At 45.4% G+C, this 17,171-nt stretch overlaps 1 protein-coding gene across 3 annotated transcripts in view; it reads right to left on the reverse strand.

Annotated features, from left to right (window-relative positions):
• The window catches only part of LOC147685041 (uncharacterized), a 434,659-nt gene that overhangs the window by 202,298 nt on the left and 215,190 nt on the right, over positions 1–17,171 (reverse strand). Inside the window, exon 8 of one of the 3 annotated variants that reach the window (XR_015300672.1) lies at positions 8,887–9,026. The exons of the other annotated variants lie outside the window; for them this stretch is intronic. The gene's annotated coding sequence lies outside the window, so the exon portion shown is untranslated. The remainder of the gene's footprint in view (positions 1–8,886; positions 9,027–17,171) is intronic. 3 annotated transcript variants of the gene reach the window in all.

The following is a 17,171-nucleotide window of genomic DNA, read 5'->3' on the forward strand; positions in this document are numbered from 1 at the left end:
CCCTTGTTTGTTTTTTCGTTTATGACAAGATGCATTGGTGATATTGAGCGTATTTATATTGTGTCTTGTCCCCTTATTAGTATTGAACGTTGGAGAGTGGATCAACTGATAGACAGTCCGTCGTCATAGCCGAGTCTCAGGAACTTAGATTGATATTGACAGTTTTGTTATCTTTCGTACCCTTGCGCACAACTAGAACCACGCAACGCTTACTTACAATTATAGTACATATAGGTTTTTGATCGCTTACTAATTCACAGATAATGACCCTATTGGCTTCACTTAATATACTGGATATCCTTCCTTTTGAGTTTTTCTTTATTTAGTTTGCTGTATCTGGCACATGGGTGTGTAAATATAACTGGATGCCTTGTAACTCCGAGAAGATTGGCAATACAATGCATAGGTAAATGTGTATATAGATTAGCTAATAGTCCCTGTTGTATATAGTTTGTATATATGGTAATTGGCAATGTGATTGTTTTTGATTCTTTAGGCGGAACCTCGAACGCCCTAGTCCTGATGAGGCCTGAAAATTGAATAGGCTGAAACGTGTCAACACTTTTTTTGTTTCAAAGGCACCAGTAATACATTTTGGAACATTTAAAGGAAATTATAGGGAGTATAAAAAGTAATAGAGATTTATGGATATATCTCTTATACTCTCATTTATGAATGGTGACCTTTATGTATAAGGAATGCCTTTGTTTATAATATGGTTGGAAGCATCCTTTTGTGAAATTTATTAAAGGCGAAGAGTCTTGAAGGTTCAAAAATACCAAAAATATATGTCCGTTATTTTGTGTTTAATTTGAATTTATTGTGGGTATGTACATAATGTTTTTCATGTGTATATTGTATATATTTGTAATATTGTTGTGTATATGTATATATGTGCTTTCAAAATAGTGGCAAAAAAACTATTTATTGCTGAAAAAAGAAGGTAAAATAAATAGAACAAATATTCAACTAATTTGATAAATTATTTTCTGGCTGCCATTGGTTAAAGAGGTTAAAAATATAGATTTACCTCATTAGTGTAATAATACATTAGAAAGAGATAATTAATGGTATATTTTTCTCTATTTGTTTAGATTATTGATCCCTAGGCATCATTGTGTTTTGTATTCCGCATTATTACCCAGATGCGGTCAGGTTACTTGGGTTTCCCCTGTATTAAACTGACTGGGTGATTCAGCGCTAGGCTGAATAGGCCTGGTCTGCATTTGAAGTGGTGGGAAGAGTAGCACTTGTACCTGAATAAGGCTGTGCCTGCCTTCCACAATGATGGCTCCACCGCCCTGTGGTGTGTCTGAGGCCAAGGCTTACACTAACAATGAAGGTTGTGACCTCAAAAGGATATTTTAAAGTGCCCCCAGAACTGGTTTGGACTGGGCTAAGATCTCAAGGCCACAGGAAGAACAAAGACATTGCCACTATAAGTACTGGGGTTGTGACCCCATGTGAGGGGAACTTCTTGAACTACTGGAGGAACTGAAGAGAAGCCACAGCTTGGACTGCTGTGTGTCAGGAGGAATCGTTGCTTAGGACTAAGCTGCTGCCTGCTGGGTGGCTGAAGGGACTGCCCTCTGCTAAGGGCCCTACGTTCCGGCCTGCATGATGCTCCAGTGCATGTGCCCCCAGTGCTCTAAAGAGGGGCCCTGGAGAAGTGACATCTTGAGCATCTCTGCCATGGGACTCTTGCTTCTTTGAGTTCATCACCAGCGTGATCAGAGCGGGGACCGAGGGCACTCCCAGCCAAGTTGCGGCAACCCAGAGTGGGGCGATCACTGAATTCATGCTCCCCCTCGGCCTGCTCCCATTGCAAACAACAGCTGGGGCCTCAGCACACTCTACCCTTCGGTGCCAAAGCACTACTGCTATGCAGGCCAACAGGGCCTAGATTTTGGTCTACATCATGGCTTCAAAAGCAGCAAAAACAGCATGTCTGGCTGTTATTAAGGGCAATGGAGCTCAATGCAGGATCAACATGTGCCTCTTGAGCTGTAATTTCTCCCCCTCTCCTGTCCCACACCCTTAGCCTGCAGTCCCAGTCAACTCCTACACCAGCTCACACCCTCAGTCGCAGTGCTTCATCCTTAGGCTGTTGCCCTGCTCACCCTCATGCTGCCTTTGGCAGCTTTCACCACTTATTCTTGACTGATCCCCAACCTAAAAATGATCCTCCTTTCCAAACCAGCTCCCACAGCCTCAGCTGAATCTCCTTCCAGTACCATCCCACTGTCTTAGTACACTCTCCCTTCTTACAGTAGACCTGTACTTATGGAATTAACTAACTGGGCATCTCATACTGCAAAAAGATCAGGTTTTCTATGGGTGAATTTGTATGCATGTGTGCATGCTCACAAGTGTTGGGTAGTTTGATGTGTGCTGTGTTGGAGGTGTGGTGTGAGTGCTGAGTGACGGTGAGTGGCGTAAATGCAGGGAGAGCAGTATGAATGCAGCCTAAAAGGAATGCCTGTTTAAGTGCAGGGTGAGGGCTGTGAGTGGTGTGCCCATGTGAGAAGTTGGTGACCAGGGTGTTATTTTGAGTGGATCGGGAGAGTAAAAGGTGAGCCAATGTGAGGGCAGAATGACTAGTAAACATGTGTGAGTGTGGTGTGAGCTGTGTGGATGCAGGATGATTTATCCCTAGACACTCTAAGTAATTCACCATCTCCTTTGCTGTTGGCAAGAGGGGATGCAGGTGTAATTTGAACTATGAATATCGAAGCTGACTCTGCACCAAAATGTCATACTTTTGGACATGCATAAAATTATTTTTCTATAAATGGGGTAATCATTGCATGCCAGAGCCAGATGGAGAGATGTGGCTCTGGAAAAAGTCCGTTTGGAACTTCGATCCGAGAGTTAATGTGGCATCTGCCACCAACGCCCTTATGTCAGTCCCCAAGCCCCTTCCCCTTCATTTAGTATTTACATTTTGCACCCTAAAACCAAGAAACCTGGTTTCAAACAAGGTTTACTTGTTGGACAACATGTATTTTACCCTGAGCAATAGCCTGATGTCCCTGTGCAACCACATCTTTTATCGTCTCTTTTAAGAGGACCTTTAAAAAAACTCAATTTAGGATGTGGATAATGCAAAAACGTCACTTTTATGTTTTGGTAGACTTTAATGTTGCTTATATGGGACAAAAATCTAAGCAGGGTGCGCATGACAATTGACTTGCCTCTTGGTTAGCTAATAGCGAGAGCCAATAAAATTATGTGGCATAGGGGGATCAATTATGCATCAGTTTTTATTATATTATGCAGCAAGAAAAGTCAAAATATGCTGCTTAATGCGGTACATTTTGTGACTGTATTACTTCATCATTTTGTTATTTTTACACATAGTAACACTTTCTGAAATTAGTTCACCTTATTAGTACCAATTTGAAACCTACATACAGCAATAAGCAACTAAAATATGACCACTCAACCGTGGCAAAGGGCCTTCCAGAGCACAGGAACATGAATTTCCATGTTGTAAGACGAATGATTATGTGGCAAATGCGGTAAATCCAATATTATTCGAAAAACACTGTGGTGCCAGAATCACATAATTCCAGTGGCCCTGCTTGAAGCATCGCCATCGCAGGCATGGATGTTTCAAAGTTTATGTTTAAAAAGCTGTGACTTCAGATAAATATCACAATCAATACAGAAATCCATACTAGTGTACTGAAGTGAAAGGCTTCCAAGTTGAAGAAATATACTCTGTGAAATGTGAGTCTTTAGTACATTTTTAAATGATGAATTGTTTCCCACCCAGAGGGCTGTTTTGGAGCTTGGTGTCAAAGCAGAACATTTGCTGGACTCTGTCATGTGCTCGCCCACCTTTATATTGTTTATGAAATCCTTTCTCCAACTCTGACAGCAATAACCCATAACAAGATCGAGGACAGCAGGGGGCCGTAGGCAATTAGAGCACTCAAAGGTTCGTGGAATGATTAATGGTCTTTTGAAGACCATCTTAATCCCTGGGAGGAGACTCCACAGCCTGGGCTACAGTTGATGACCGAGGGGGGAGGGGGTAAAGCTCTTTCAGCCCAATGGGCGTTGTGTGCCTGGGAGACATCAGTCTCTGCCAGTAGGTCCTTTTCTGTCCATAGACTCTTGATCGATTTCGGTATTGCCCTGATGCAGTGCACAGTGTCGTTTTTGCCCCCTACTAACTGCACCTCTTTCTGTTATTGTCCCTGGCTCAGCTATGTCCTTGTAGCAAGCCTCTGCACTCAGTCATTCACCTCGTAGTGGGTAGCTAGTGGGGAACTCAGTGTACAGTCGAAACAGCTCAGTGTGTGTAGTCCTTTGCTCTGATTGTTCTGAGTGGATGATCAAAAAGGGCAATAGGGAAGAAACAAGGGGTCTCATTTATGAGAAATGACGGATCGCTGCGTGAAAGCAGCGATGCGTCACTTCTTAGTGCGCACTCCTTGCGTCATTCCTGATGCCTCATATTTAATGTATGACGCATCATGTCGCAAGGAGTTACAGATACGTCAGTATTTCTGACGTTTCTGTAAGAGCAAAAGTGACGCATTGCTGGAGTGTGTCACAAAAGTGACGCAACTCCAGCAATGCGTCTTTCCATGTGAAAGGGCCTGCGTCAGTCTTACACCTGCTGTGAGGCTTGCGCAAGATTTTGACGCAACGGCGTCCTAAAAGTGACGCAGTGAAATCTCATAGATTTCACTGCGTCACTTCTACGACCCTTCCTTGCGTCAATACACCCCCCTTGCATACATTATACCTGGCGCAGGTATAATGTGGCGCAGGGGTTTACAAAGTGAAGCATCTACCTAGATGCGTCACTTTGTAAATATTGCACAACACGGCGCATTTTTTACGTCACTGGTGCGTCACAAAAAGTGACGCACCGGCGGCGTAAAAGTGACACACTGCCTCATAAATGAGGCCCAAGGGGAGCAGTGTACACTCCCACTCTTCATTAAGTGCCCAGTGTCACTTGGTTCATACATCTAACACTTCCAGTGTGCTCTCCACTCGATGCTCCATGGGCTAACAAAAAAAATGCCTTTGCAGAAATAAAAGACACACAATTGATGGAACGAATGCAGAAAAAATCAAAGCATTCACCCCCAGTCAAGAGATCTGGGTTAAATCCATCATTCTTTAGCTCACCATGATACCCCAGTTTCGACCTGGCCATATGCAAATGAGTCGTGACAATGTGCCTCATGGGAACAGTCCAGCCCGAACTGCTAAGCCAGGTCTTTCCTGGACTGGAACCAAGCATCCTAGGACCGGTTTCGGGGGTTCACCCTCTTCTGCAGGATAGCTTGAATCCAGTGGCACAGTGAGCCAGGGACCCACGTCTGGGCAGATGGATTTAATCCAGATCTCTTGACTGGGGGTGAATATTTTGATTTGTTCTGCATTCTGTTCATCAATTGTGTGTCTTTTGCAGAAATTGCACGAAATTATGTAAGATGCTGGTTTGGGGAGGACGAATTTAATGCTAAAAAATAGCACAGAATCACGTGTGATGCGAACATCAACCACGTACGTACATTCTGTTCATTCGCATTCCCATGCCCTGCAATAAGACTTTTACATGAACTGTAATTGTGTAATGGCACAATTATAGGCATTTCGTGTAACACTCAGGCCCTCGGCAAGCTACAAGCCAGTTCGACTCCGCCCAGTCGCTTTGACTGGTATTTTCTATGGTAGGTGCTACTTTTCAATTCTGATCTCCTTTGTCCTTTATTTTTAAGTTGGGGAGAGGATGTGGTGTAATGGCTAGAGCAGCTGGACTTTGAAGCTGGGGACCCGGGTTTAAGTCTAAGCGGGAGGCTCAACAGTCTGTGATTCTGGGCAAACCACTTAATCCCTCCATTTGAAAATAAATGTGTACAACTGTAATGTACTGGTACTCATTTAAAGTACACCATTACATTTGGGTTGAGTTCGCACTAAATAAAAACTGCAGCAAAAAAAGTGCTGACCTGTGCAGTGTTAACAGTAGCGGTGGGCAATGAATACTGCTCCGGCGGAGTTTGTGAGTTTTGGTCACTCCCGTTATGCTTGTAACACAGACTTCTGGACAAACTCTGTCAATCACGATTGACGTGAGTTTGGAGGCCACACATGAAATTTTCTGAAATCAGGCTCTAGCGACCGTTCGTGGTGAGATAGCTGCCACTGGAGTAGAAAATCTACTTGAATGACTGCAAAGAAGCAGCACCGGGTGGTGCAGTCTGCGCTGATTTTTCAGCGAAAACAAACTCCCATCGCTAAAGATCAGCATGAGTAGTACAAAGTGCCGATTTCTGCCCGTTCTTAGAACTCTGCAGAATCTCACATAGTTTTCATTTAACTCCACGGGATTCCATGCAGTGAAACTCTGTGAGTCCCACCTACCCCTAATTTGCAGCCATTGCGTCTTCTAGGTAGTTCAGTGTGCTGTGCCTGACATTTCCGTAGAACAACAACACTGAACATTTCAGCTCCTTCTCAGCAGTCCAGCCCCCACACTCTTCACCGCTGTGACACCCCAAGCCATCGGCCCCCATTCGGCTTCACCTCGGTGTCCCCGAAAGCACTCAGGATCATTTGTAGTTCTGTGTGGACAAAATGCTCCAACAATGAATGCGCTATTTCATCTTGAGCTGGCCAAAGTCCGAGTCTTTTGCCTGCATGTCAGGTGATAAATGGTCTTGGTGGCAGGTCCAACATGGCCTGTTAACATGGCGGGACTGACACACACAATGGACCTAGGTATATACCATCACACTGGAGGTGCAATTCCAAAGCCTACATTTAAAAGCACTGAGAGATTTTTTTTCAAGTGTGTAGGGGGCATATTAAACACCTTCCATTGTAATTTCTCACTCAGTAGACACAGATGGATGGAGTTAATCCAACATGATTCCTGTCTGCTTCTCTTCTGCCAAATAGCTGTTCCCAATGACACAGTAGATGACTGCTCTGCCATTCGGTACACAACCTTCTGCTGCACTCCAAATGGGGCAGCCTCAGACATGGGAGGGTGGATAAATCGTATCCCTTTTTGGCTCGGACTACAGACAGCTTTAGTTTTGCTCTGTGGTGACCTCATTTCAACCATTCTTACACAAAATAGTACAGAGGGAGATTGGGTTTTAGGCTATTACTCTCAGTCATTGATTTAAATGTGTGTTTTTTGGTTTGGCATTGGAAGCAGTTCATCAAGGCAATGGATTAATTGCCCCAATTGTGCTCATGTTAGATTGTATTGATGAGACACCAACTAGTCCTTTGATAGAGGGAAGATGCATGTATTCCTTGTAATTGCCAGCCCGATCTGTTCTTTAAAGCATTTACTACACTGAGGCAAAGACACTTTAATGTATTATTTGCCGGTCAGTCTTCACAATGAACCTGAGCCGTGGCCTGTTCCAAATAACTACAGGATGTAAAGCACCTGGTCTGGACTGTAGCCTCATTGCCCAGTATCAATGTAGGTAAAATATAATGGCCTAGCCCATTTAACATTGGTCAGCATGTAACTAAAGCCCAACTTGACCAAAAGGTGTGATCTTGCGTAAGAGCGCCCTAAGTTAGGAATTATTAAGTATCAATGCTGCAGGTGGCCACTTCAGCTCTGCTCACATTATTTTGTATTCAAAAGTGCATCGGTGTGTAAGTGCCAGTCTGCCTTTTAAAGTTAGTGCAAGTGTTATTGTTTTTCTTGAATTTTACCTCTGTTTGATTTTCATATTTTCGCCGTTTTTTTGCAAGGAGATAATGAACTGAAAGTCAGCGATAGCTTTACCCTAATCGATCATACACCTAAAACCATAGAACAGTCTCATCTAACACAATCATATTTGCAGTGCCCCTGCTCACCTCTCTTTCACCTGTGTTAAGACCACAGGTTACATGTCACAAACAAGCATGATCTTGTTTACAATGGTGAAGCATATTTGGGCATGTTCAACTCGCCTTCACCTGGCTATATAAAACTTAATAAATAAATAAATAAATAAATACACAGGAGTTTATTTACAATTGCAAATAATATTTGCCGTCCCTCAGCTCAACTCGATTTCACCTGCGCCAAGTTCACAGACTACATTTCACAAGCATTCAGATGCTTGTTTACAATCGTGAACCTTATTTTACTCCCACTGCTTACCCCACTTTCACCTGTGTTAATCCTGCAGCAGGAGCGGCTCCTGCAGGTAAGAGCGTGGGCGAGGTAGGGGGGACTCGACTGTGAGAAGTTAGCCTGGCATATGATGTTCACTAGTTCTAGTGGGCACCTTGCACCAATCTAATCGACCCTTATTGATGGTGGTTGTAAGTCAATCTTATAGAAAGCTATCCTGTGGTAGCTGTGACGAGCACTCTTCAGTCTAAGACTTCAGAGAGCAAATTATGCTAGTTGTTTTACCAATTATAATCCCTTGAGTACCAAATGAAAGCACACTACACAATGTATATATCAAATATATATGTATTTAACACAACCCCTCTGCACTCTTTATGAGGTCAGACGTAAAAGTACAATAGAAGTTACTCAACTAGCATACAATAAGTTGCACAGTATACGTTTTGCCCTAGGGGCCTCACAAACCATATACTAAAATAGTGGTATAAGAACCACGTGAGAATTAGAAAGCAGGCCTGTGGCCTGTGGAATCGCTGGGGCTACTCTAAACAACCAAAGGTTAGGAAGTAGGAGGCCCACGGGAGACGCGTGCAGTGTCTAAACACAGCCGCGGGTTACCATTGACTTTCTATGGGAAACAAACAAGTTACAAATTTACAATTTAAGGATACTTCCGAATGGTCTACGATGGAACCCTTTTAGACTTAGACACTAGGAGGGCCAATACCCTCGAGACTACCGGAGTACTTGTGTTAACTCACCCACGGAAGCCGGGTGCATCGGTGTATTTTGATGTCGGGTTTTATCATCGATTTCATTGGAGAGCTGCAAAGAAGTGGTGTATGCGTCCAGAGGAAAAGTGTACGGGTGGATCCAAGGGTGGATCGAAGATCTGAAGAACCTGAAAGCAGAAGGGACAGAGTTTGGGTCACTTGCCAGTGACCAGGATGGCGATGGAAAGCTGCCAGCCAATGCCGGGTGATTTCCAGCAGCAGGAGGTCAGACTCGTGTCTGTGGCAGCAGCATCCATTTTGTGATGCTGAGGCTCTTTTTAACTTTAACCAGGTAAAGCTACAACTACATGTCTTCTCCCTCTATAAGGGTGGAATGCTACCCCCGCCACCAGGACTGGCGAGGGGTAGTATTCCAAAGCGTATGACACCTTACACACCTTGTTTTGATAAAGCCAAACCAAAGTTAGCATTAACCGCGAGGATTATAATGCACTTAAGAGTGTATGGTATGGCTATATCATAGAACAGCTATAAGGACATGGTTCCGAAAGCTGCAGACAGGCTCAGCTCATGCTAGAGCACCATCTCACATAAAACCAAGCACTCTGCCTTCAGGATTGTCAAGGCCTGCCATAGGAGTGACTTATAGGTATATATGTGTCTATATGTAATGGTAGGTATAGGGAACTATACCTAAGCAAGGGGTGATTACACGACCTTGCCCAAGCTGAGTGATCAAGTACAGTGGACGGGTATACTCATTAAAGTTATTGGGACCTGGGTGCAATGCGGTACATAAGAAAGAGGGGTCCCAGTACACAGTTTATATAACAAAGCAAACGATTCAAAAATAGACATATAGGTATAAACTAAACACAAAGGTTATGTCAAGGTCAAACACACTGTTGTTTAATCACAATGTGTAGCAAGCGAATAAAACATACAACTTCAAAATATTCATATACACTAGAAATTAGTGCCCCAAGAAGTGAAAAAGTATAGGTGTGCAAGTGAAGAGATAAGTAGTGAGAGAATGTCCTGCGTGAAAAATAAAGGACTAGTCTAAGGCTTCACAATAATTATTGGCTGTTGATCATAACACAGGATCAACAGATGGTATACAATCAATGGCCTCGTCACTTTCAGAAAGAAACCATGCTAATTGCTCATCAACATAAATTTACTATTTGAGATGGCGTCAGCTGGTAAAGGGGAAGAAAAGAAAAGTCGACGTTTCGACCCCAAAACAGTTGCTAGGTGACGATGTGACCTTAGGGCGGGGTCTTCTTCAGGACGGTGACGGGAGGGGAAGGGGCTTCAGTTATCCTAGAATAATGAAGAGACATGGGTCAAAGAATAGACAAATAAAATAATTAAAAAGTGGTCAACGGACATGCTGCAGCCCCTGGTAGGCCTTGGATGCACCTATGCCCTGGGTACCTATGGTACAGTATACAGGGGCTCATAAGGTGACCCAATATCCAATTGGAGATGAACCTAAAGTACATGGAGTCCATTTTACAGTGAGAGCAGATAGCCCGGGCCCTGATTAGCAGGATCCCAGGCCAACTGAGTCGAAAACCAGCTAAACACTAGGCAAAAAGTTGGGGTAACCATATAGTCAGATATCCACCTTCCTACACACCCCCCCCCCCAAACAAAAAGAGATAAGGCTATCCTTGACCAGGTAAGCCTATATTGCCTAAGTGGCCATATAAGGAAGTACCTGCACTAGCATGGTTACACCCTGTCTCATGGTCCACTGAGTAATCCCTTACCCTAAGGGTATCATAGGGTCTCCACCATAGGGAATCTCTACCTGTGGTGTGTTTTGGCAAAGTAAAAGGCTGGTGTTGAGATGGAGTACTGATTAAGTGAGGCTCCTCCAATGTAGGGCTCAGCTTCCTCCAATCACTTTCCACCATGAATGCCTTTCTTTCCATGACTAAGTTGCACTGTACTCTCAGGGTCAACCTCTGGCTACCTACAGCTGGAGGCTGGGTCCCTTTTGTTAGCTCACTGGAGGGACAGGTCAGGTTTGGGGCACTTAGGTCCCAGGTTTGGCTGTGCCCAACAGAGTCCATCTGGGGGAGGTTCCTAACTAGGTGTAGGGGAGATCCCTCAGGAGTTTTTGGAATTCTCACCATGCTAGGGCTGCTAGCTTTGGTGCCCCATATCTGCTGATGGGGGGGGGGGGTTCCTGTGGACAGGGGGCCCTTTGAGGTCCACTGGCCTCCCTGACCTCTACAGCACTGGGCTGACTGAGGCAGGGTAAAGAGGGGCAGGTTACCTGCTCCAGACTGGGTCCCACCTTGGAAGGGTCCACTGACATAAGGGGCTCTGCCAGGCTAGGCCGGACTACCTCTGGGGCAGTTCCTTCACAAGGGGTAGGGTCAGTTCCCTGAGGAGGCTGATTCTCACCTTATGTCTGGTGGGAGGGAGACTTTTCTTCCTCCCCAATACTCTCTGTCTGAGTGGAGTGATCCATAGTTTCAGGCTTCACAACACTAAAATCTGCTTGAGTCTGTGTTTGTGTGTGGGCTGTGACCATCACAGCCCTGCCAACCTTTTCAGGGAGGAATTCTGCTTGAGCTGGGGCTGTGACCAACAAAGCCCCACTAACCTTTTCTGGAAGGCCTACCATTTTGGAATGGGTTTCTTGTTCTACCCCAGCCCAGGCTGATATCTCTAGATCATTTCAAAGTAGAAAATCTACTAGCAAGTTTGTAGACACTGCCACTCTCTTGGGGCCAGTTTCACCTTCCCAGCTGAGATTTACTACTGCAATGGGATGATCTTTCTTCTCTCCATCAATATTGATCGCCTGGTTGGTGAACCCAGGTAAAAGTTGTCCTGAGGGGACTAGACTCTCAGTCACCACAGTGAAGCTAGCCCCTGTGTCTCTATAGGCTTCAACTTTCTGGCCATTGATGAGGGGCTCCTGTCTGTACTTGCCCACCGTGTTGGGACAAGCAGTAAAGTTGGCAAACCCCATGCCATCCTCACAGACTAGAGTTTCTGTTTTAGGGGACCTGGTTAGGCCAGAGTCCACCTGAGTTCCCCAAGTATACCCAGCCACAGTTTTGGGGGTACTCCCACCACCTTGGAGATTACTACTAATAGTAACAGAAGGTCTTTGAGTGCTACTTGGAGGAATGTTCTCCTTATTGTTGGCCTTTGGGCAACTACTGTCAGTCTTCCAGTGGCCAGGCTGTTTACAGACATGGCAATAAGGTTTCTTGGGGTTAGAGGAAGTGTTTTGGGACCCCCCCCCCCAGTGGACTTTGGGGCACTGTAGGGGACTTGTCCTTGGATTTATCCCCACCTTTCTCTTGAGGCTTGGTAGAATCTTTCTTCTGGTCACCACCCTGATTTTTAGGCCTAATCCTAGTTCTGACTCATTTGTCTGCCCTCTTACCAAATTCTTGTGGAGAGGTCAGATCAGAGTCCACCAGGTGCTGGTGTAGAAGCTGGTTTTGGCAATTACTAAGGATCTGCTCCCTCATAATCAAATGATACAATCCTGTATAGTCATGTACTTTGCTGCCCAATAACCAGCCCTCCAGAGCCTTAGTAGCACAATCTACAAAATCAGTCCAGTCCTGAATCTGTGTCTTCTAGGTATCCCTGAACAACAACCTATATTGCTCTGTGGTTAATCCAAACCCATCAATCAGAGCACTCTTCAGGACTTTGTAGTTATTAGCATCCTCATCACTAACCGTGAGGAGCTTGTCTCTACCTTTTTCTGAAAAGGAGAGCCATAAGATTGCTGCCCACTGACTTTGGGGTACCTGTTGTGCTTTGCAAGCCCACTCCAAAGCAGTTATCCACTTGTGGATGTCATCCCCAACTTTGTAGGGAGGGACAATCTTACTTAAGTTTCTAGTATCATAGGACCTATCTTTATCCTTAGGGATATTGCTGCCACCAGTGGGTTCTAACCAACCTAACTTTTGCTCTCTTGAAAGAGCAAGTCTCTCTTTGGCTAGGGCAAGTTCTTGTCTCTCAATCCTCAGATTGACTTCTTTCATTCTGGCCTGATGTTCTCTTCTCTCAGGGGAAGTCATTCTCCTGAGAGCATCTGACCCTATTGAGACTCTAGAGTGCTGAGAGTCCCTGGGCAGGGATCTCCTCCTCCTATTCTCAGTGTTAAGCCTACTTGGGGGCTGTATGGGGCTATGCCCTCTCCAGCCCCATGTAGGCTTAAGGTGGCCTGGCTAAGTACTCCCACTTGGACCTGGCTATCAGCATCCTCCTCAGTCCTCCTCTTCTACCTCATCTTCATCAATTAGATTCTGATCAGGGGAATCTTCTGCTGTGGGCTGTCCCTCTTCTGCATTACCTGACAGACCTTTATTAGAGGCTTTCTGAGCATCATATTCGTCCATGAGCTCAATCAGGTGCTTGAGGGTAGGGTTGGAACCCTGTTTTAACCTCCTAGATGGGCACAAGTGCCTTAACTCATGGAAGGTTAGGGTATCATATCTGGAAGGTATCCTTGTAGGATCTACCTCCACTGGGAGAGAACTACTTGGTTCTGCTCTCAGAGACATGATGTAGTGAGGTGTGGTGTGTGCACCTACCTACACTAAGTGTTACCTACTAGAACCTCTCTAGGAGTTGTAGTCAGGGTGTGCTAGGCCCTTTGTTCTACAACAACTAAGTTCAGGAGAACTTAAGTATTTTAAGATTTGTATTATATGTACCTCAAGGTACCTTAATGTGATCTTTCAAATAATATCTCAAGATATTATGGTAAAACAATCAGCAAGCTCTTATCCCAACCGCTGCACACCAATGTGAGAAGTTGGCCTGATATGTGATGTCCACTATTCTAGTGGGCACCCTGTATCAGTCCAAACAACCCTTATGGTGATGGTTGTAAAGTCAACCTTATAAACCAGCTATCCTAGTGGTAGCATGGACAAAGCAGTCTTAGGCTAATACTCTAGAGAGCATGTGAAGCCAATTGTTTTACCCATAATAACCCCTTGAATACCAAATGAAAGGACACCACACAAGGTATATATCAAACATATATGTATTTATTACTAACACAACCCCTCTGTACTCTTTATGAGTTCAGCGTTCGAGATACAGCACAAGTGACTCAATAAGCATACTATAAGTTGCACAAATACAATTCTGCCCTAGGGGCCTTACGAACCATATACTAAGTAAGTGGTATGAGAACCATTTCAGGACAGATGAATAGGCCTAGGGCCTAGGGAATCGCTGGGACTACACTGAAAAACCACAGGTTAGGAAGTAGGAGTCTCACAGGGTGTGTGTGCTGTGTCTAAACACACACGCGGGTTCTCATAGACTTTCAATGGGAATATAAAGTTAACAAAGTAGTTGATTTCGGACACTTCCGGGTGGACTACGGGAAAACACAGTTAAAGTAGGACACTTGGATAGTTATTACCCAAGGGAGCACCGGATTACTCGAGTTACCTCACCCATGGAAGCCGGGTGCATAGGTGTCCTTTCGTGTCGGGTTTCGTCGTCGAATCCTATGGAGAGCTGCACAAAGATGCTGCAGGCGACCAGGAGGAAGATGTCCAGTTGGATCCATGGGTGGATCGAAGCAGTGAAGAACCTGAATACAGAGGGGAAAGAGTCTGGGTCACTAGCCAGTGACCAGGAAGGAACCAGGGGATGTCGAGCTGCAAACAGGTGAAGAAGTGAAGCTTGTCTCTGTAGCCATGTGGACCAGGAGGTGTCGACGACAACCAGGAGCTGGATATGGACTGTCCCACAAAGGATCTTGCTGTTGGCGGTGTTGGCTTCCAAATTGGAGTCAACAAGATTTGGCAAAGGCAACCCACGCAGGAAGGGTTGATCTGCTTCTGTTCAGACCAGCTAGGTCTGGGGAGCTTCCCCTTTACAGGAAAGCAGGAGCAAGCCCGGAGCAACCAGACAAGCACTCCACAATGCCGGACCAGCCCACCTTAACAGCAGACTCAGCTTCTACACCCCCACCCATCAGCTCCGCTCCGCCAGCCGCGCCGTTGTTCCCCGCATCCAACGAACGACGTCCGGCGACAGAGCCTTCTCCTACCTTGCCACCAAGACCTGGAACACCCTCCCTACCCACATACGGCAGACCCAAGACCTACTCGACTTCAGAAGACTCCTCTAGACCTGGCTCTTCGAGCAGTAGCAGAACCCCCCCTCCCCTCAGCGCCTTGAGAACCTCACGGGTAAGTAGCACGCTCTATAAGTACTCTGATTGATTGATTGATTGATTGATTGACTTGGCCAGTCCTAGCTGCTTACACATCTGCATACATTGTCAGCAGCAAACATATGTACACTTTACAGAGACGTAGTAAAACTATACAGAAACCTTACACAGTTCATAATGCGAATAATGACAGCTCAACCAGCGCGGATTGACTACACCAAATATCAGCCCATAAATGCTGAACGCGGTTATAGGAAGAATGCTCACCGAGCAAGAGCAAATTCTGCTCTGGATAGCACAGAAAATAGCACAGCTTGGAGCAGTATGTCCTCATATTGGTCCGCAGGAAAAACACAGAAAACTAACAATTTGCTTGCCAATGGGGATTGCCCCCCGATAGACGATTGTACCACTTGGGGTACAGTTTTTGGTGCCGTTTATACCAGAACTCATGGTACCACCTTAATAGTAGTTTTACCAGATGTATTGAAACAAATACAGAATGAGCACTGGCAGAACCTGCCCTGGACTTGGGGATGAAACTGAATTTTGCCCAGGTATCAGCAATTATGTTAAGTAACATAAAAGGTTAGGCACCAGCAGTGGCTATACGACAACGCCTGAGGGAATTCAATCCTGAGCAACAGGAGAGAGAACTACTGAAGGTTATCAAAGAAACATATGCCTCACTGGATAGAGATAACTTGGGAGCCAGACCTGGGAAACCACAAGTGACGGATAATTCTGAAAGGTATAACTCAAAGAAAGCACCTGATTTTTCTAAAAAGAGATGAGATAACAAACAATCATAAAATAATAAGCAGAATGCATCATGATCACGGGGTGGGTATCCTCAACAGGAGCCCTCTGAAAAAAGATAAAATCTTAGAACCTGTGGTAATATTAAAAAAACCTGACTGGTAGTTAGTTAATCTGATGAGCATTTTTATTCGTAGCACTTTTAATGAAAGTACGCTATAATTAAATCTTAAACAGTGCTGCGCTGACTGTAATAGTGATTGCTGCCTGATTGTACCGGTGCCACTGCCATTTGCACTGCGTTATTCCTGCTTGCGCCCCAATCCTGTTTGGCTTTTGGCCTGCTGCCATTTTGTATTTTATTGTTGTTGTTGTTGCTCCCTGCCCGGATCTCCACCCCCGCTCCCGCCTCCCAGCTGATCCTCCCTCCCACTGATAGCGTAAGCCCCACTCCCCCCGCTGTAGCGCTGTGACCGTCCTGTACCTTACAGAAGCGGTCGCTCCTTCACGCTGCTCCACGCTCTGCCTGACTCCAAGACTGCTGTCTGCTACCTCGCCTCTGCCATTGCCTGTCCGCAGTATCGCATGCACCCTGTAGCGCTAGATTGCCTGATAGTTAGTTAATCTGATGAGCATTTTTATTCGTAGCACTTTGATTGAAAGTACGCTTTAATTAGATCTGATGAGCATTTTAACTCGTAGCACTTTGATTGAAAGTACGCTATAATTAAATCTTAAACAGTGCTGCGCTGACTGTAATAGTGATTGCTGCCTGATTGTACCGGTGCCACTGCCATTTGCACCGCATTATTCCGCTTCCCTTCTCGCCCTCAACCCCGGACGCACACGACAATGCTGCACAGCCACCCCAGGATACACCCATGGACCATTCGCCTGCCACTCCTGCAAATTCGCCTCTACAAGGACCCACACCGAATACTCCACCTCCAAACACAGCTCCAAATCCAACCACCTGAAGTGCATCCTGCTGAACACCCGCTCGATCCACAGACATGCCACGGAACTCTGGGACCTACTCGACACTGCATCGCCGGACGTCGCCTTCCTTACAGAAACCTGGATGAACGCTTCATCAGCACCCGACATCGCCATAGCCATCCCGAACGCTTACAAGATCATCCGAAAAGACCACATCAACCAAACAGGAGGAGGCATCGCCATCGTCCATAAGAATACCATCAAAATCACGACCAACTCCGACGATAACCTCATGACCGCCGAACACCTCCACTTCCAGATCCACACCAACCCCAGGACCACACTTAGAGGCACCCTCATCTACAGACCACCAGGAACCCGCACACAATTCACCGAAGACATCACAGACTTCATCAGCCCA

Source organism: Lissotriton vulgaris, chromosome 10, assembly GCF_964263255.1.
Source record: "Lissotriton vulgaris chromosome 10, aLisVul1.2, whole genome shotgun sequence".
Taxonomy (NCBI): Eukaryota; Metazoa; Chordata; class Amphibia; order Caudata; family Salamandridae; genus Lissotriton; species Lissotriton vulgaris.